Source organism: Bos javanicus, chromosome 8, assembly GCF_032452875.1.
Source record: "Bos javanicus breed banteng chromosome 8, ARS-OSU_banteng_1.0, whole genome shotgun sequence".
Taxonomy (NCBI): domain Eukaryota; kingdom Metazoa; phylum Chordata; class Mammalia; order Artiodactyla; family Bovidae; genus Bos; species Bos javanicus.
Window position 1 is genome coordinate 34,528,610 of NC_083875.1, and position 21,323 is coordinate 34,549,932.

The 21,323-nt window shown below is 38.7% G+C and overlaps 1 pseudogene; it reads left to right on the plus strand.

Annotated features, from left to right (window-relative positions):
• Positions 1-7,082: 7,082 nt before the first annotated feature.
• On the plus strand, positions 7,083-9,460 carry LOC133253406 (serine/threonine-protein kinase Nek4-like; annotated as a pseudogene).
• The last annotated feature ends 11,863 nt before the right edge of the window (positions 9,461-21,323 follow it).

Below are 21,323 nucleotides of genomic sequence, written 5' to 3' on the forward strand. Positions count from 1 at the left end.
CTCAAGTTAGACTGAAATTCATGGAATGTGACTGACAGAGTGTTTATCCCTGTATTTCTTATATCTTTGTTTATTTGTTTTTATAAAAGAAATCTGAGTTTAATTTAATTTTCATTATAAAATCAATAATGATGATAATCATAGAGTCTCTTTGAGTTTTATAATTGACCAAGAAGTAATAGACAGTTGTTGAATGCGATTTAAGTTGGCATGATTGATTTCAAAGCCATCCAGCATTTGAACTTTTGCAAGTTAACATAAACAAGAGTGAGGTATGGAAGTGATAAAAATAAGAAAAGTACCTGGTAAAAATGAGTATTTCTTTATTGACCCTAAAATCACATAATCTCTTCTTAAGGTTTTAAAAAAATTGTTTTTGTCATTTATATCTGATAAGTGGAAAGCAAGTCTTAAAGAATATATCTGAAAGTGATCATCCTGGCTATATCTTATAGAATGGTTATTGGTAGTTATTTCTAAAAATAGAAATATTTTGCTTATCCTTTGAAATATATGTTTCTGTTATTACAAGTATTATAGGTAACAAAACATACTAAGTATATATCATTCTGTTTTATTCTATATCTATTGATTTTCACCTATCTGGCAAAGACTTTCAATTACTAGTATTCTATTGATAAAATGAAAATTACTGTTACTGCACTTAATAGATATTTATACATTTATATTGCATCTTAGAAAATCATGATACTATTTTCTGCCTATCTTTAATGGTCATGTCTCTCTCCCAAACCTGTAAAATGCCATGAAAAATGATAAATTTAATAAAACTACCTTGAGTTGGAATCTGACACTCAAAGTACATTTCTTGCTCATCCTGGCCACTGTTGTCATACTTGGAAGACAGTTACTATATGAAGAGAGGCAAAAGGCCCAACAGAAAATTTGTGCAACTGCCCTTTTGTTAACAGTTAAATGACAGATATAGCAGTAGCAGCCAAATTTAAACAATCGTACTAAATCTAACCCAGTCTTCTGGATGTGGGAGAAGAGACTGATGAAGATATGAGATGAAATGAAGAGAAAGCATAGAATGGTTTGACTAAACACACACACTCGCAGATACAGAATGAATTATATACATATTGATGATGATTTTTTTCCTTTCTTGCCTTATTCTGCCTTGTTCCTTTTGGATTCCACTGATACCAAATCCTAACTCTCCTTTTCTTTGTCTGCACAAAGAAATATAAGTAGTTACAATACCGAGCATGCTGGATGTCCTTCAGCAGGCTAAGCCTTTTGTATGAACCTGATAATTGCCACATTTCTACCTCTCTCACTTCCTTTTCACTGGTGAACACCAGTGAAATCTGAAAGCAATCCAGTGAGTTAGCAAGCAAATACATCAGTCCCATTTGTCCTGCACGTTGGAGCGACAGGATCATTTTCAGGACTGACTTAGCTATTTGGTTATAAAGGCAGAGAATCCCAGGTGAAAGCCTGCTATGCAGCCTGAGGTCTGTGTTGACCTCAAACCAATTATTCAACATCCCAAAGCCTGAGGTGGAAACTGAAGACATGAATAAAAATCCTGTAGGATTACTAATAAGATTAGAGATAATGTTTGTAAAGTTCTTTCAGTTAGTGCTGGGCACATGGGGGGGGGGCAGCTGGTGAAAAATGGCTACTATTATTCAAAAGAAACACTGTAATTAGAGACCAAGTTTGATAATGATATTTAAAATATTTTAGGGCTAGGAATAGTAGACTTTGTTTCATGTTTGAGGGCCTCTAAAGTAAGAAACACTTTGCAGAGAAGAATTAAAGGCTGTCCTTGACGGCCTGCCTTCTGAAATACTTGCTTCCTGCTATTGATTTCACAAGCATGGCACAAGCCCGTGGAAAGAAGCGGTAACAATGGTTTAAAAATAAAATGTTATATTGCTTTTGAGATTTTTGTTTGTTTGGGTGCTAGCCTACAAAATATGTCAAGGATTGTATGAAATTTGTAATATGTTTTCAAACATCACTAGGAGAGATGGGATAATCACAGTATATGGTATATTTGTCCATCCCTAAATCAAAAGAGTGAAGAGCTACCCAATTATCAAACTAATAAAGGTAGTGTTCACTGTGCCAGGCATTGCTCTAAGATCTTCATATAAATTGTTTTATTTCATTTGGTGATTCCCTAAATTTTATTCTTCTCATATTTTTAACATTGGGTGATGAGGTTTGTAGAGATAATTATGGAAGGATATAATACAATTCATTCTACCTCTTTCTGTATTTTTCACCTTTGTCAATGGTCCCTCCAATATTACAACCCAGGATTCCTAAAGTTATTTTGGCGCCAACCCTCTCTTAATTCTTTTTACTTTAGAAGCCTTTAATCCTGCAGATGTCCCTTTAGATATCTTAGTATAATGACCATTCTTCCAATTTTTGTTTTTTGCAGTATCAGATCCTTCCACCTTCAGTCCTTTCTCCACGTGGTTGTTGAAGTTATCTCCATAGAGAAGTAAGTTCTTGTCACTTCTCTGATTTAAAGCTTCTGCTCACTGCCTAGCAAGGCTTCAGTGGCTCTTCACCACCAGCATTTTGTCACACCTTGATGCTCAGTGCCAGCCACTCCCCACACTACCTCCCACTTTACCCCAAGCTTTAATTCATCCACTATACACAAACACACTCTGTACCCTTGCTGTAATTATCCCCTAAACACAATACCAGGTCTCGTCATTTGTATTTGTTTGGACTACCCTCAAAACTCCTTGTAGACTTTCCATGATTCAACCACAGTTTAAATTGGATTCCTTGTGACTCTAGGATGGATATCTTTCTGTACGAAGCTTATTGGGGCAGCGTTCAGCAGCGCTGCATGTCAGAGATGGAGGAAGCAGTATTGTTAAGAGGAGAGGTTGAAATGTGGTACAGATGAAAAGAACCCTTAGCCAATCTAACTGAGTGAGCAGATCACAAAGCAGTATTCAATAAAGGTTTTCCCTGAGGAAGAAGCATAATCTTGGGCAGAGCAGACCTCTTTGGCTGAAGATAATTCCTGGAGAAGGATAGATACAGAGCTGTAGCAGCCCAGGATCAGGGGTGATGGGGATCACAGACCCAAAGGAGTTTCTGAATGGCCCAGTACAGCACCCACTGCACCCCCCACAGGGGTTATTCCTCCAGCGCTTGTCATCTGTACTCAGTCATGGTTGAATCCTTTTTCAGGCTGTGAACTCTCTCTCGCATGGCTGCGTTTATGTCTTTAGGAGCCATCCCAGTTTGCAGTACAGTGCCTGGTGCCTTGTAAGCTTTTAAAAGGACACTGACTTGCCACAGAATGAAATGCCATACACCTGGAGTCATAATACCTGATGCTGTATGCTTCCTTGTAAAACGTGTACAGATTTTCTATCTTAGAAGTTTTAATTAGCATTGCTATTTGGTTAAATTGGCTTTGGTTAAACTGGCTTTCAAGGAGATAAAGGGAGAAATGCTGAGAAGAGGTTTAGTTTGTAAAGAGATCTGTACAATGGAAAAAGCTATTTCAGAGGCACAGTAGATTACCAACATCAATTAGAAATCAGAAAGAGGAAGACCTTTAAAAAATACATATTTGAGAGAAAGGGCAATTGGAGACTCTTAATGTGAACATCGGGGAGAACTGGAGTGAGATATGGACCTCAGGGATAAATTACTGGAAAATATTTAGAATCAGCTGAGCTCAGGGCTGTAAATCAAACACCTCAGACACTATTGCAAAACCACTGCCATGATGGAAATAAATAAATTCTCAAGTAGCTACTTGACTGGTTATTTCAGTAAAATATATTGATATTTCAGTTGGTATAGGGACAGTTATGTCTCCCTAAGGAAAAAAATATGTATACGTGGCCTGCCCTTCACAGACATGGCACGTTGAAGCCTCACAATAAGTGTTTGTTCGCTACCTCCTTCCCATAAAGGTAAACGTTTTAAGTCTGCCTTACCTTTCGTTTCAAAGATGAGCTAAAGTACCTAGTGTTAGACATCCAGGGGTCTTCTATTGCCCACATGGTGCCTCTCGCAAGAGGCTATATAGTCAGAGACTTGACTCAGCCTGAACTTCAGGAAATGAAAACAGATCTCTCTCTCTCCTCTTTTTCCTATCTGAGTAGATTCCTGGTACATATATTTGTGCTTTGCCCTTTCTCCTATTCACACAGGTAATGTGGTCTTTTTTAAAAAAACTTAATACAAAAAGATCTTGCCTACAGTGCATGTGTATTTTGGAGGTAGAATTAGGATACACCTCTTTTCTCACATTAAGAATAAAATGAGTTATGATTTGAGTCAACAGTGTTTAGTATCAATATCTTGCAGAGTAGTACACTAGAAAATATGCTGGAGAATGATGAATAAAACATAGGAATATTGAGAAGGAAGACAAATCACTAGCAGTAATGGCAGAAGAATGAAGCAAGTGTATGGTTTAGGTGGAATTAAGATGCTATGACAGCAAGGAGGTGGGGATGATAGCTTTTGACCTAAGGGAAATCAGAAGATGTGGCTCTTTTCAGACCTTGTGAGTGTCCTTAATCATTAGTTAATTTGACCCCTGCATGTAAATCTGTGTTGTTGGCTCTGTATGTGTTTCCTGGTAATTGATACCCACTTTTCCAGTTAATTTTGTGTATCTTCCATCTGTGCCTTTTTGGATGCAGGGGAATGATTTTAGAATGATCACACACACACACACACACATATGAATCTCAAGAATGCCAGTTTTATAAAGACCAAAATTTGACTGAAAGGAAATCAAGCAATGGGACACACATCACAGTATTGAATGTGGCTTAGAGTCCAGCAATTAGAAATGTGGCAGAAAATTGCTGGAAAAAAAAAGAAAAAGTCAAGTTACAAGAATAATTTTGAGGAAATTTTGTCAGAAAGCAAATTTCTAAAACTAAGATTCAGCTCAAGCATGATAGAACTAGTATAATATAGCAGCAATAGTGACAGAATCTAAGACAATGACTATTGGAGGCTGTTTTAAGTCATCTGCAATGTAACAACCATGAGGAAAGTTTAGAACCGCTGCAAAAATTCCATTAGAGTTTGGAGTTTGCATCTAGAAATTGACTACAAAATGGGATGGAGAGAAGCTTAGATGAACTGAAGATAAAACAGTCTGAAACTGAGAAGTCAAAAAGCAACTGTTCTGCAGAGTTGCAGAAAGATACACATCATACTGAAGGAATGTGTGAAGGAAGTAAAGTGTTCATATATAGGTTTTTTCTGTAACTTCCTCATCCTTCTTACTACCCTCCAATGGCTAGGTAGCAGGAAAAGAAAGTAAAGCTTACTTTTCTTTGCTAATCTCAGTACAATCCAATCATTATTATTTTTTTTTTTTTTTACATTGCAAAATGTGTCTTCTTGGATGATGCAAATTCATCATTGTTCTCTTATATTCTCTAAGATCTCATCTGGGTGCAGAACTGTAGAAGCATAGTGTATGGCAAGATATTGTAACACTGGGAAAAGGGTCTTTTTCTGCTAATTTATATGTGCCCTGGTTGTTATGCTAATGTATTATTTATCTAAGCTGTTGTTTTGCCTGATTGAGTTGGCAATGGCTGCTGATTTCTGCCGCAGATGATTTCTTATTCTGTCTTGTTTTCTAGTGTCTTGGAACCTTCCCAGTTGAATTGACCTTTTGAATTTCTGCTGCTTCTCTCATCTTGCTCATAGTCTGATGGCAGAATCTACTTAGGTATCCCTTTACCTTCAACCACGGGAGGCCATATTGCCTTTTGATCATCTGTAGCAGCAGCAGCAGCAGCATGCTCTCTTCAGGTGGTGCAGTTGGTAAAGAATCCGCCTGCAATGCAAAAGACACAAGAGACACAGGTTCCATCCCTGGGTTGGAAAGATCACCTGGAGGAGGGCATGGGAACCCACTCCAATATTCTTGCCTGGATAATCCCATGGACAGAGGAGCCTTGCAGGCTATAGTCTAGGGGTTGCAAAGAGTCAGACAGGACTGAGCCAAGAGCACACACACATGCCAGTGACATTCAGGAACAGAGGGGTGTTTGGAAGTATAGGTTAGATCTTCTCTTTGTATCCTCCCAGCTACACCAAGCCCTCCAAAGCTAGCTCAGAGATACTCTCTTCAGGAGGCTGCTCTCCACCTCTCACATGGGTGGCTGGGAAATTCCACATATTGACTTGACCGCACACCATACTGAACCTTGCTGTTCCAACTCTTATGTGCTTTGCAATTCCAGGACTGGAAAATCAGAGTAGGTGGCTATTCTTATATAAATTTCTTCAGTATCCTTACTTGTCTACCATTCTCTCCTAAATTTTAATGAAATTGGAAGTGGTGGGATTTTCATTTATTTCTCCCACTTGTCTTCCTCAGACATCTACTAAATCAAACTCTGTCATCTAAGCACTCAAGTCCAGACAATAATATGTTCAATGGGAAATAGGAAAGACACTGTTTTCTCTCACAGCAATGCCTGATTTTTAAGCCTATAGCCTAACATTTTGTTTTGTTTTTATAAAAAATAATTTATCAACTACTACTTAATGTTTTTAATAGTAAAAAGTAGTATCACTGGATATATGTCATTTATTTCTCCTGTTGCTTTTATCACTATAGAATAATATAAAACTTCCAACCCAGTATGTTCTGTCCCTGTATTGAAGCTCATGAGTATCTTAAAAAAGAAATAGTTCTAGATAGCATGTTAGTTTAAGACTCAGTAAACAGTAACCAAACAAATGTCATACAATAGACTTTTCCTCATAAAGCTTGTAAGATAGCCAATAGCAGCAACAATGCGGTGGGTTGGGCCTCTAGCCTGGCACCCAGGCCAGGCCTCCTCAGCCACCACTAACACCATATGGTCTCTGGCACCTCAGCGTCCTGACTGTGGGTGGGATCAGTAGGGGGAAGTGACTGTGACAGACCAGCAGGAATGGCAGTATGTCATCAAAAAGCTGAAGCTCCAAAATGCCTCAGCTGAGAGCATCAAGTTGCTGGACAGAAAGCTCAGCTCTTGTCTCAGATGAAGGACCCAATGCTGTCACCTACAAAGAGCCATGGGAGGGAGGGGAACCATCTGTTGAACATCATCATGGGCTTCTGCAAAGGAGGTGCTCTGTACCGAAAACTCTAAGAGCAGAAGGGGAAGCTTCTGCCTGAGAGTTTGGTGGTGGGCTTCCCTGGTGGCTCAGTTGGTAAAGAATCTGCCTGCAATGCAGTACACCTGGGTTTGATCCCTGGGTCCGAAAGATCCCCTGGAGAAGGGAATGACAACCCACTCCAGTATCCTTGCCTGGAGAATCCCATGGACAGAGGAGCTTGGTGGGCTGTAGTCCATGGGGTCACAAAGAGTTGGACATGATTGAGTGACAAGCACTTTCACTTTCACTTTGGTGGTAGAGTGGTTTGTTCAGATTCTCATGGCCCTGCAGTATTTACATGAAAAATACTTCCTTCATCGAGCTCTGCAAGCTCAAAATGTCTTCCTAACAAGAGCAAAACATCATCAAAAAGGGTGAATTAGGGATTTCCTGTGTGCTTGAGAACCACCGCAGCATGGCTGGAACACTTATTGGCACACACATGAGCCCTGAATTGTTCCCAAACAAACCCTAAAACTAAAAGTCTGATATTTGGGCTATGAGATGCTGTGTTTATGAAATGGCAATCCTGGAAACATGCTTTCAATGCAAAAGACATTAACTCTTTGGTTTATTGGATTATTGAAGGAGCTGCCACTGATGCTGAAAGATTACAGCCCAGAGTTGATAGAATTGATAAGAACCATGCTGAGCAAAAAACCTGAAGAAAGACCTTCTGTGAGGAACATCCCTGAGACAGCCTTACATAAAGCACCAAACATGCTTGTTTTTGGAGGCCATAAAGGCAAAAAAACCCAAAATAACATTAAAGATAGTGCTCTAAATTCAAGCCTGTAGCTACAGTGCTTTCTGGAAAGATTGAATTGTCATGAAGTAGTTCACTCTTAATCACACTCTTCTGAGAGCTCTAAGACATATGTAAAGGGTGAAGACAAATGTTTGTCCCAAGAGAAACCCATGGTCATTGGCCCCTTGAGACACCCACAAGTCTGAAAGACCATGACTACAAACCAGACATAAACAGTACTGCAGAATCACTAGCTGTGATTTTAGGGTGAATATTAACATCTTACTTGAAGAAAGGTGAAACTCAATGGATGATAGCTAGTTCAAGAGAATCAACCAAGATACTCAGATGACTCTAATGAGCTAGAAGGTAAATGTAATATTTCTCAAGTGAAGGAGAGTCTGAATAATAACATTAAATCCAGTGTTCAACCTGAAACCTGAATTCCCACATGGTCCTCTGAGTATGTCACTGGAGTAATGAATGAGCCAGTGAAGCCTCTGCAGCCCCTAAACAAAGACCAAGATTTACCAAAGGACTAGAATCAAGTTGCTGGTGAATGTGTTATAAGAAAAAAGGATAGAATCTACCCAGGTTTACAGCCATACAGCTCTGGGTCTGAACCTTCCCTGTCTTGACAGTAGCTGCAGAAGGAAAGAGAACCTATTGAGCCCAGTGGGGAAAAGAGACAGTTCCAAGAGACTCTCCTCATCTTTTGTCTTCTCTTCCCACTATTGGAAAATTGTATGTCACATCAACACAAAAAATGCTGAAACCCAAAGTAGAGTGGTCACTGGATCTGTGAGTAGTTCCAGGAGCAGTGAGACAACATCAACAAAGGACCAACCATTATCCGCAAGAGAGGGAAGGCAACTAAAGCAGTCGCAAGACGAGATCTTGCCCTCAGGCCCTTCAGTGAGGAAAGCTCCTCAGAGAGACAATGTGTGAGTTTCCTTTCCTGAGCAATGCTGCAGTCAGAAGACAAGCATGGAGCAGGACCGGTGTGACCTTCCTCTTGTGGTTCCTCTGGCCCTGTTGGTCTCAGATGAGTGGTCATACAAAGGAAATGAGAGACTGGTACAAATGATGACTCGGACCTTAAATCTGGGCTCTAAAGAGAGCTGTGAAGATCTCCCAATACCAGATTCAGTGTCAGAATTTAAACTTCATAAAAAATTTTGAGATATGGTGATATTTCATAGGAAAGTTGCAGAAGAGGCAGAGGAACTCCATTTTAAAGAATTATTTTCAGCCATCATGCCAGGTTCTGAAAAAATCAGAAGAATAATTGAAGCCTAGAGAGCTGATGTAATTCAGGGCCTATGGATTCAGCTTTTAGAGCATGTGTATGATATTTTTGAAGAGGATGATGAGTTGAAAAGAGAGGTACATTTGCATGAGCACATGGGTGAAAATATGTCTTACACTGTGAAAGCTCACCAGTTAATGATTTTTTAAGACAATGTGAGTTTTTGAGAATTTATCTAGTCTGCCAGAACCAAACTATTTTCAAAGGTTTTTGGCTTAAACAAAAACAAACAAACCTATAACAGTGATTGGAGGCCATTCAACATTCTTATATCTTATGGGTATTTCTTTACTGAGGAAAATAAAAAGGACAAAATAGAGTAATAATGAAGCAAGCTTACAAAAAAAATAACATTTTATTTAGAATATCAGTTCACTATCTTTTCCTGTGCTATACAGTAGGACCTTATTGTTAATCTATTCGTAGTTTGTATCTGCTAATTCCAAACTCCTAATTTATTCTCCCTTGCTCTGCACTTTACGCTTTGGTAACCATAAGTTTGTTTTTTATGTCTGTGGGTCTGTTTCTGTTTTATATATAATTTCATTTGTCCTTTTTTTAAAGATTATACATATAAGTGATGTCATATGATATTTGTCTTTGTCTGACTTACTTCACTTAGTATAATAATCTCTAGCTTCTTCTATGTTGCTGCAAATGACATATTTCATTATTTTTTATAGCTCAGTAGTATTCCATTGTATAAATACACCACATCCTGTTATCCATTCACCTGCTGATGTATGCTTAGATTGCTTCTCTATCTTTGCTACTATAAATAGCTCTGCAGTGAACACTGGGGTGCATGTATGTTTTCGAATTATGATTTTCTCCAGATTTATGTTTGTATATCTTGATTGAAACAAAATTGATAGAGAAAATAAAAATAAGGAAGTTACTTCTAGTTTTAGTATTTTATAGTGCAAATAGAACAAACATTAGAATGACTAGAAAAGCAAGGTATAATGTTAACCACTGTTTTCCAGTCATAAATCCAAATGGTTGATTGAAAAGCTTTCTTGTGCATTCTCTTCATTGAAAATTTTTTGCTCAAAACTGACCATATGGATTTCTGGTCTAAAGATTATATATATATATATATATATATATATATATATATATATATATATTCTATATATATTCAGGGAGCAGAAGTTTCCCAAGTGTGAATATTAGAGATGTGATGTCCTTGAGCTTCTTAGGCACAGATTTATTAGTAAGAGGATCTATTCACATTGTGCAGTGTGGCACAGAGAAGCAGAGTTTTATTACATATGATATTAGTTTTAGGTTTATAGAAAAGTTGCAAAGATAGTACAAAGAGTTCTATATACCCCACATTCAATGCCCCCTACTATTAATGTCTTCTTTAACTATAGTACTTTTATTAAAACTAATAAAGCAAAATGTACAAAAAATGATATACATCTGACTGTAACAGAAGACTAAATCAGAGTAGTACCAGTGGTCAGTGGTATTAATAGTATAAATAGTGATAACCAGATGATCTAGGAATAAAAAATAAAAGCTTTAAGTATGGTTGGAACCCAGGCCTCCAGAATTGTCATGAAAATTCACCACCTGCCCCCAGTTGGTTTTTCCCTCCTTTGGAGCAAAATAGGACCCTGTGTTCCCTTTGTTAGCATAATTCAGACAGAAATTCCCAACATAGAGGAAAGGTATGTGCAAGATCTTCAGGCACATATCTATATTCTTAATAAGCCTGATAAATAATGTTTCTAACAGATTTTTAGACTGATACTTATTGGACTGACTCAGTTCATGTGACCCTTCCTGAATCAATCACCATAAGAAACTGAACACATGTATTGGCCAGACTAGCATCAACATCCCAACCTTGGTCCAAGAATATGGTTATCTTTCCAAAATGACTTAATCTAGTTATAGGACAGGGTTTCTTAGAAGTAAATTATGTTGCTGATAGGAGAAATATGACATACTACACACCAAGAAGGCAAAACCATCTTATCTGCACTATAATGTGCATATGAATAGGTGTCTTAATCTTGAAAGCATCTCTAAGGATACTAGTTTACAATCAGTTCTAGTTTAAATTGCAGCTATAAAAAGCTATGGCTATGTCTTTCTCTGGTAAGAGAAGATAACTTCTTTCGTATTGGTTATATTATAAGTTAGTTATCTCTATTTTTAAATTAAAATAGGAAACCATATTCAGGATCAATATTTTACTGATATTTCTCTCACATCTTCATGACATAAAAAAACTCAGATACCTCTAAAATCATCTTTTCTGATACTCTATATATTTGGTGCTTTATAAGGAGAGTCCCTTGGACTGCAGGGAGATCCAACCAGTCCATTCTGAAGGAGATCAGCCCTGGGATTTCTTTGGAAGGAATGATGCTAAAGCTGAAACTCCAGTACTTTGGCCACCTCATGCGAAGAGTTGACTCATTGGAAAAGACTCTGATGCTGGGAGGGATTGGGGGCAGGAGGAAAAGGGGATGACAGAGGATGAGATGGCTGGATGGCATCACCGACTCAATGGACATGAGTCTGAGTGAACTCCGGGAGTTGGTGACGGACAGGGAGGCCTGGCATGCTGCAATTCATGGGGTCGCAAAGAGTCAGACACAACTGAGCGACTGAACTGAACTGAAGGAGGTTGAATAATAGCTAGAATATTTCAAGTTTTTATTTAGATTGCAAAAAGTTTCCTACATGAAAATAGAAATAACAATTAATACACTGCTGTTTGGTCTAAGAGCTGTGAAAAAGGTTTACAAATAAGATATCTTATAATTCATAGAGCAACCAGTTAATGTTATACAATTATTAGTTCCATGCTATAAAGGAAGCAACTGAGTCAAAGGGACAAAGTAAATTTTAAAAGGTCTCAAAGCTAGTAAGTAGATTTATCAGATGCCATTTAAGTTTCCTTTCATAGCTTCTTTGCTTCACCTATTCCAGAGGCCTTTTACTTCCTGGGCCATAACCACAGAGATCTCCTTTGTGTGATTTCTGACCAAATTCAGATGACTACAGCAACATCATTCCTTTCTTCATGGAACATATGCAGAACTTTCGTCCTTTGCCCATATCCTTGTTGACACTGAGGCAAAAGATACCATGGGATCATTTGGTGCCTACACCTAAGCAGCCTGGAAATGGGAAGAGATTATAACCTTGAAGGTAAGTCTTTGACCAACAGGAAAGAGCTGAAAGAAGAGAATAAGTTCTTCTCCAGTCCTCTGCCATGCATAGCCTGTCCTGAGAAGAAGTCATTGATAAGTCGTCTTGGCAGGTACTTCCATAAGATCAAACATTCAGTCACACAATATCATGTAGTGGTCAGCTTGGGAGTGCACCACTTATCAGCTTTCCCTGTTTCTCTGTCTTACTTCCCTTTGCTCTCACCTTTGCTCCCTAGGATCATACTCTTGAATACAGTCTTAACACGTAAGACTTTGTTTCAGGCTCTGTTTCTAAAAAACTTAGTCTAAAACAGTTGGTATCAGAAATGGCCCCAGAAAGTGGACCCTTAGGGAAATAAATTGAAAACTGCATTACTGACCATTCTCACAGCAATAAAAATCCCATTGCTAGTGCTGAGAGGGATGGTGATTAGCTCAGGAATGCCATGACATCACGATTACTAAGGCTTTCCCTTGTGGTTAATTGGGATAAGGTGCAGGTGGAAGATAAGACTTTAGGATGTGCAGTGGCTGTATTGCTTATACGATATGGGGACAATGATAATTATAGGGACTGTGGATTGGGCTGGCTTTTGTTAATGATATTGGAAGTTTTGAAAGAGAAAATGATAGGCTTAGAACAGCCAGTTGCCAACTTGAGGCACTCTGTGAAAGCCAGAGGGCCTCCATGGCTTCATTTATGCAGACTCTTAATATCTCTGAGTACAGGGCACTCTGCAGAAAGTCAGTCCCCAGATTTAATTTTAAGTGTGACAGAGCTACAAAGGAGACTGAATATGTTGCCTTGAGAGATCTCATCTATTTAGTTCAGGACTTTGGTTGAAAAGAGCAAAATTTTGAGAGTTGGACTGGGGCCATTTGTGTGGACTGACTGAGCATCTTAAACTCTGTATTCCCCTGAATAAGGCAGAAACAGTTCTTTTCCTGTGACAGAAGAGAGTGTTTTTTTCCAGCTTGAAGCCCAGGCACCTCATGGAGGCAAATGCCTCCCCCAGTATTGCTTGTGTTCCTCAGGAGCTGTCCCAGCAACATTTATTCTTTCCAGGCTTATTACAAAGCATAAAATTTCAGTATTTCCCCCCGAAGAAAGTTATTTAATTAAAAATTGGAATTGTAGTACCTCATTTATGGGTATAGAGTAAGAACTGGGGAATAATTGTGTAGTGGGTGTTTAAAGTCTTAGAGCAGGGTAAAAGAATATAAGGCTCAACAGGCATCTTAGATTGACTTCCCTGGAAAACAGACTCTGAGATGGAGATTTGCATGTGAGAGATTTTTTGAGGACTAGTCTTGGAAATATCACTTAGAAAGGGTGAAGAGAGCAGGGTTGGGTAAAGGGAGAAGCTAACTGCTGTGTTGTACTTAAAGAAGTGCCACATGTTGCTCTGGAGTTGAGTGACCATCAAAGTTGTCTGGAGTTGAATCAAGGGAAAAGACTTTTGAATTTCTTCACAGACCACTCATTTGATGTGGGCTGACCCCTCAAGGGAGAGGAATTTGTTTGAGGTAACTCCCTGTGGCCATGGGCAGCTCTCAGAAACAGATGCAGCTGTGAGGCATCAACCAAGACTGCCAAAGCTGGAAAAAATCTTACCCCAGTCCTAAGTGGAGAACTGGGCAGTGCACCAAAGCAAACAATATAATAAATGAGAATTTATTGAATTTGAAGCACTTGCTCATAAATTGAAAGTCAATATTCTGTCAAGAAGTAGAGTCAGTCCTCATAATCTGCGGAGATAATTCTTCAAAGCTTGGACACAATTATAACCTACAGAAAATGAGGTGAGGACTTCAGTACTTTGCTGCCAAAATATTTGAATATTTAGGAAGTAGCAAAGTTTAGAATACACTTGGATGTGCAACTTAAGAATGCACTATCAAACTGCTTTCTTAAAGTATCCCCAGGGACCATTTCCTTCATGGAAGCTATGTGGAATAATGTACTGGCAGGGTGTGAAAAAGGAACCAACATTCTTAAGAAATGTGATGTTCCCTATCCATACAGGGTTTGAAGGACAGTGGGATATATTGCCATGAAACTGTGCTTTCCAGGACACATAGATATAATAGGATGCTGGAGTGGGGGAATATAAGTGATAGTGTTTAATAATCAGAGACAGATAGATTTAATTTCTCTAATAGGTAATACTGCTAGAGTTGAAATCAAGGTGTCTTGATACACAGGTATCTGTGATGATGGCAAATAAATCTTGCTATCCTTGAGGAAAGTTAGATGATAAGCAGAATAGTGTGTTATGTGAACTATATAATAAATGAAATAAATAAAATGAGATCTTGTGAACTGGTGTCTTACATCAACCATCAAAACGGAGTACTGGGATTCCTCACAAAAACTCTAGACTTAAGTGGTTCACAGACCTAGAAGTCATTGATTGAAGGGAAGTATACATCTCTTTGAGAATGGACTGTGTAAAATCTCTGCCAGTAAGTTAGATAAATATTCCCCATATCTTTTCCAGAAGGGACTTGCTTAATACTAGGAAAACAATATTTTGGGCAAGAAGAATGACAATATTTTAAGGACTATTAGATAAGGATATAAACTAAGATTTATGATAGAGGAACTGAAATATCATGAGTGGATGATCGGGAGCTCAGGTTGTCTGACTGTCTCACAGTTCAACGATTCTAACACGTCCGCACAACTACTCTACAGTTATTTCTATGGTACACAAGCAGATAATTAAGTGTGGCATACTAACCTGGAAGAATCCTCATATGGATTTATGCTCTGTGGAGTACAAGCCATTGTAATTTAAAAAAAGCCAAGAAAAAAACCTCCTGTATCTTGGAGGATATATAAGAAAAAATGCTATATTGCAGGAGGAATTACAATGATAAGCACCACCATCAAACACTGAAACAATGCAGGGATACTGGTTCATGTGATATCCCCATTCAATTCACCTACTGAGCTGCTAAAACAAACAAAAAAAAAGAGTCAATAGAAAAATAATTCCGATTTGTAGATGACTATGAAAACTTAGAGATATCAAGGGAACATTTCATGCAAAATGGGCTCAATAAAGGACAGAAATGTTAGAGACCTAACAGAAGCAGAAGATACTAAGAAGAGGTGGCAAGAATACACAGAAGAACTGTACAAAAAAGATCTTCACTACCCAGATAATCACGATGGTGTGATCACTCCCCTAGAGCCTGACATCCTGGAATGTGAAGTCAAGTGGGCCTTAAGAAGCAGCACTATGAACAAAGCTAGTGGAGGTGATGGAATTCCAGTTGAGCTATTTCAAATCCTGAAAGATGATGCTGTGAGAAGTACTGTACTCAATACGCCAGCAAATTTGGAAAACTCAGCAGTGGCCACAAGACTGGAAAAGGTCAGTTTTCATTAAAATCCCAAAGAAAGGCAATGCCAAAGAATGCTCAAACTACCACACAATTGCACTCATCCGATGGCATCCCACTCCAGTACTCTTGCCTGGAAAATCTCATGGATGGAGGAGCCTGGTGGGCTGCAGTCCATGGGATCAAGAGGAATCGGACATGACAGAGCAACTTCACTTTCGCTTTTCACTTTCATGCATTAGAGAAGGAAATGGCAACCCACTCCAGTGTTCTTGCCTGGAGAATCCCAGGGACAGGGGAGCCTGGTGGGCTGCCCTCTATGGGGTCACACAGAGTTGGACACGACTGAAGCGACTTAGCAGCAGCAGCACCACATGCTAGTAAAGTGATGCTTAAAGTTCTCCAAGCCAGGCTTCAGCAATACGTGAACCATGAACTTCCTGATGGTCAAGCTGGTTTTAGAAAAGGCAGAGGAACCAGAGACCAAATTGCCAACATCTGCTGGATCATGGAAAAAGCAAGACAGGTCCAGAAAAACATCTATTTCTGCTTTATTGACTATGACAAAGCCTTTGACTGTGTGGATCACAATAAACTGTGGAAAATTCTGAAAGAGATGGGAATACCAGACCACCTGACCTGCCTCTTGAGAAACCTGTATGCAACTCAGGAAGCAACAGTTAGAACCGGACATGGACCAACAGACTGGTTCCATAGAGGAAAAGGAGTATGTCAAGGCTATATATTGTCACCCTGCTTATTTAACTTGTATGCAGAGTACATCATGAGAAACATTGGGCTGGAAGAAGCACAAGCTGGAATCAAGATTGCCGGGAGAAATATCAATAACCTCAGATATGCAGATGACACCACCCTTATGGCAGAAAGTGAAGAGGAACTAAAGAGCCTTTTGATGAAAGTGAAAGAGGAGAGTGAAAAAGTTGGCTTAAAGCTCAACATTCAGAAAACGAAGATCATAGCATCTGGTCCCATCACTTCATGGCAAATAGATGGGGAAACAGTGGAAACAGTGGCTGACTTTATTTTCTGGGCTCCAAAATCACTGCAGATGGTGATTGCTGCCATGAAATTAAAAGACGCTTTCTCCTTGGAAGGAAGGTTATGACCAACCTAGACAGCATATTAAAAAGACGGGACATTACTTTGTCAACAAAGGTCTGTCCGGTCAAGGCTATGGTTTTTCCAGTGGTCATGTATGGATGTGAGAGTTGGACTATAACAAAAGCTGAGCACTGAAGAATTGATGCTTTTGAACTGTGGTGTTGGAGAAGACTCTTGAGAGTCCCTTGGACTGCAAGGAGATACAACAAGTCCATCCTAAAGGAGATCAGTCCTGGTTGTTCATTGGAAGGATTGATGTTGAAGCTGAAGCTCCAGTACTTTGGCCACCTGATGGGAAGAGGTGACTCATTGGAAAAGACCCTGATGCTAGGAAAGATTGATCGTAGGAGGAGAAGGGGATTGTAGAGGATAAGATGCTTGGATGGCATCACCAGCTCCGTGGACATGGGTTTGGGCGGGCTCTGGGAGTTGGTGATGGACAGGGACGCCTGGCATCCTGCAGTTCATGGGGTCACAGGGAGTCGGACACAACTGAATGACTGAACTGAACTGAACTGATGGACTGACTATGTTAGATTTACCCAGAATTTAGCCCCAACTGCAACTACTGTGATGTGATATTTTTATTGATGCAATACCATACACTTGTCAGACAGGAATTTGTTTGGAAATTGCATTCTCCTTGATTCCTGACAGTAAGAAGAAGCAAAAGCAGTTTGTCACCACATAGTAAGGGAAGTGGTATACATTCACTGATTGCCCCAAGAGTGTGTTAATGCTCATGCTCATGTTCATGATACACTGCAGAAAACTAATCCTCTTGCTCTTCTGCAGAACATCATGCTGGTCTACTATAATGATGTATCAAGGTAATTGAACTCAATGATGTGGAACTAACAAGTGTTCTATATGCCCTAGGAAGACTCCAGAATGCCAGAGGTTGAAAGAAAACTTGTTGAAGATTATAACAGGAGCCTGCCATGGTGCCATCTGCATATCTGAAGTTGCTGATATTTCTTTCAATAATCTTAATTTCAGCTTGACCTTCATCCAGCCTGGCATTTCACATTATGCACTCTGCAGATAAGTTAAATAATCAGGGTAACAATATACAGTCTTGACATACTCCTTTCCCAATTTGAAATGAATCTGTTCCGTGTCTGGTTCTAACTGTTGTTTCTTGACCTGAATACAGGTTTCTCAGGAATCAGGTAAGCTGGTCTGGTATTCCCATCTCTAAGTTTTCCACAGGTTGTTGTGATACACACAGTCTAAAGGTTTAACAGTCAATAAAGCAGAAGCGGATGTTTTTCCTGGAATTCTCTTGCTTTTTTATGATCCAATGATTGTTGTCAATTTGTTCTCTGGTTCCTCTGCCTTTTCTAAATCTAGCTTGTACATTTGAAAGTTTTTGATTCATGTACTGTTGAAGCCTAGGTGGATTTTGAGCACTGCCTTGCTAGCATGTGAAATGAAAGCAATTCTCTGATAGTTTGAACATTCTTTGGAATTGCCCTTCTTTGGGATTGGAATGAAAACTGACATTTTCCAGTCTTGTGGAAATTGCTGAGTTTTCTAAATTTGCTAACATATAGAATGCAGCACTTTTACAGCATCATCTTTTAGGATTTGAAGCTCAGCTGGACCTCCATCACCTCCACTAGCTTTGTTCCTAGTCACGCTTCCTAAGGCTGACTTGACTTCACACTCCAGGACATATGGGTCTAGGTGAATCACCTCACCATTGTGGTCTTCCAGGTCATTAAGATCTTTTCAGTACAGTTCTTCTGTATATTCTTACTACCTCTTCATAATATCTTCTGCTTCTGTTAGGTCCATACTGTTTCTGTCATTTATTGTGCCCATCTTTGTATAAAATGTTCCCTTCATATAATTTTCTTGAAGAGAGCTCTAGTCTTTCTCATTCTATTGTTTTGAATAGAATAGTTATGACTCTGAAAAAATGATGTTTTTGGTAGGGCTACAAGTAAGAAGGAAATGGCAACCCACTCCAGTATTCTTGCCTGGAGAATCCCATGGACAGAGGAACCTGGTGGGCTACAGGCCATGGGGTTGCAAAGAGTCAGACACAACTGAGCGACTTCACACACACACACACACACAAAGTGAGAAAATATTCTGTAGTGAATGAAGACTCTGGTGTATCCTGCTTTGACCCAGAGATGTCAGACTGCTAAATGTATCTGGCATAGTTAAGATGTTGCACTGAATCTCTGACATGCCCCAGCAGGAAAATTAACATGTAGATTCCTATGCTATAGAAAAAGGTCAAGGTTCCCACAACTGAGAAACTATCATTGAAAACATTAATTCCTAATATATTACTAGGCCATAACAGCAAGGTGTCCTGACTATTGTACACCAAATGCTTATGTAACAACATCTATTTATCCTAACTTGGGTATTATTAGACAGGCTCAGTTGTAAGTTTGAGTGTGTAAAGTAGTAACCCATTGTATGATGGACTTGGTATATGGAATCTGAGCTGAGCAGATGTAGAAATCGTGAGAATATTAGAACTGATAGCCAGAAATCCCTTGTCTTTACTATCATCTTACCTCTATTTCATTCACATTTCTCCCTCAGGGTTAGGGTTAGCCTTCTGGTAGTATTTCCTGTGAACAACTGATGTATAATAAATATAAAATCAGGCATGATTTACAGATAAATTGACTTAAAGGAAATGTTGTCTTTAAGTGAGATTCTGTGACTAACTGGACTTACATGTCATAACTATGGAGGTACCATGTTGTATTAAGTACCTGGATATCGGGGTGAGAATTAGTAGATTTGAGAACTGGTCAGTCAGATAGATACTTCTTACATGTTATTGCAGATCATCTCAACCTCATTATCTCTGGAACCGTTGACTGTTCCAGACTAAGCCGTTATTGTGATAACCTATTCTGTGTAGATTCTGAAGAGTCATGAGGTACAGTCCAACAGTGGCTCATTTTATAGATGTTCTGAAAACCATTGATCTCCTATTTTGGAGCTTTTCTATTCCCTGATGAGTGAGATACTGTTGGTCTGTTCAGGGCCTCCATGCAAGCAACCCAGAAATGAAAGCTAAATCACAATCCAGAAGGTGAAACTTAATCATTAAGAGACTACAGCCAAAGTTAAAATTTCAAATTCCAGAAATAAGTATCTTGAGAAAAGTTTGTTTATCTTTTGGAAGTTTATCTCATGAATTTGAAGACCAGCTTAGTAACACAATCTTATATTTACTCTGCCTCTTTTTTTGATTCATTCTGTTTTCCTCTTACTTCTGTTTTTTAGTAAAATAGATATGCTGAAATCTTTGCTTCAGGCTGTGCTCTCTAGGTAAGCCAGACTAAGATAGAAAAGATGGGGGTTGAGCACAGGAAATGAAACTTTTAACCTGCTCTTAACCAAGACTATCTGTGAATACTTCAAGTGCCAATAACCTCCCCTTCATTTGTCCCTTTGTTTAAATAATCTAAATAAATATTCTACTGTTTTCCCTATTATGTTATATATATTTTTTTTTCTCAAGAATCTTTATGTCTTTGAGACTCAGATACTGCAGTCTTTAAGATCAGCCTGTCATCTGCTAATTAAATGCTACTCATCAATTCTCTGAGGTAATTTTGTTGTGTACAATATAGCCCTTTAAGAAGTAAAATGAAACCACCGTATATATTCTACTTAAGATTAATTGCAACTATGGTACCTCAGCAAAACATGTAAACTTAGTTCATTGTCAGATTAGTAGTAATAACATAAAAATATCCTTTAGGATGTTAAAATATTTGTAAAATATTTTTGTAATAAACAGAGTTTCTAAACCTTTAGAGGAGAAAGGAGAGTAAAGTTAATATAAGAAAAACTTAATGTGTACATAACCTTAAGTTAATCATATCAATGGCCAAGAGGGAAAAAGGTGAGCTGTCTTAAAACATCTTTTAATAAAATACGTTAATGAAGGATGTTTAAAAATGAGCATCTGTTATAACACCAAACATTTCTCACGTGTTTACTTTGCAAGTTTGTACCAAACCAAATGCTAAAATTATTTTTGGTACATTAGAATAAAAATACACGCACCCACATAAACACACAAAGAAAGGTAATAAAAGACAAAAGCCCAACAGTTAGTTCTAAGCTTCCTAGTGATCAGGACAAAATAGAAAAATGCATTTCTTGTCTACTGTCAAAAAAGCTAACAGAAAAGAGAAAATCTATCATTTTTCTTCTGCATACCATGTGCTTATTACAGAATGTGTGTGTGTGTGTGTGTATTAGTCGCTCAGTCATGTCCAACTCTTTATGATCCTATGGACTGTAGCCCGCCAGGTTCCTCTGTCCATTGTATTTCCCAGGCAAGGATACTGGAGTAGGTAGCCATTTCCTTCTCTTGAGGATTTTCCTGACCCAGGGATTCAACCAGTGTCTCCTGCAATGCAGGTAGATTCTTTACCACTGAGCCACCAGTAAAGCCCACAGTCAAAATTATCAGAAGGTT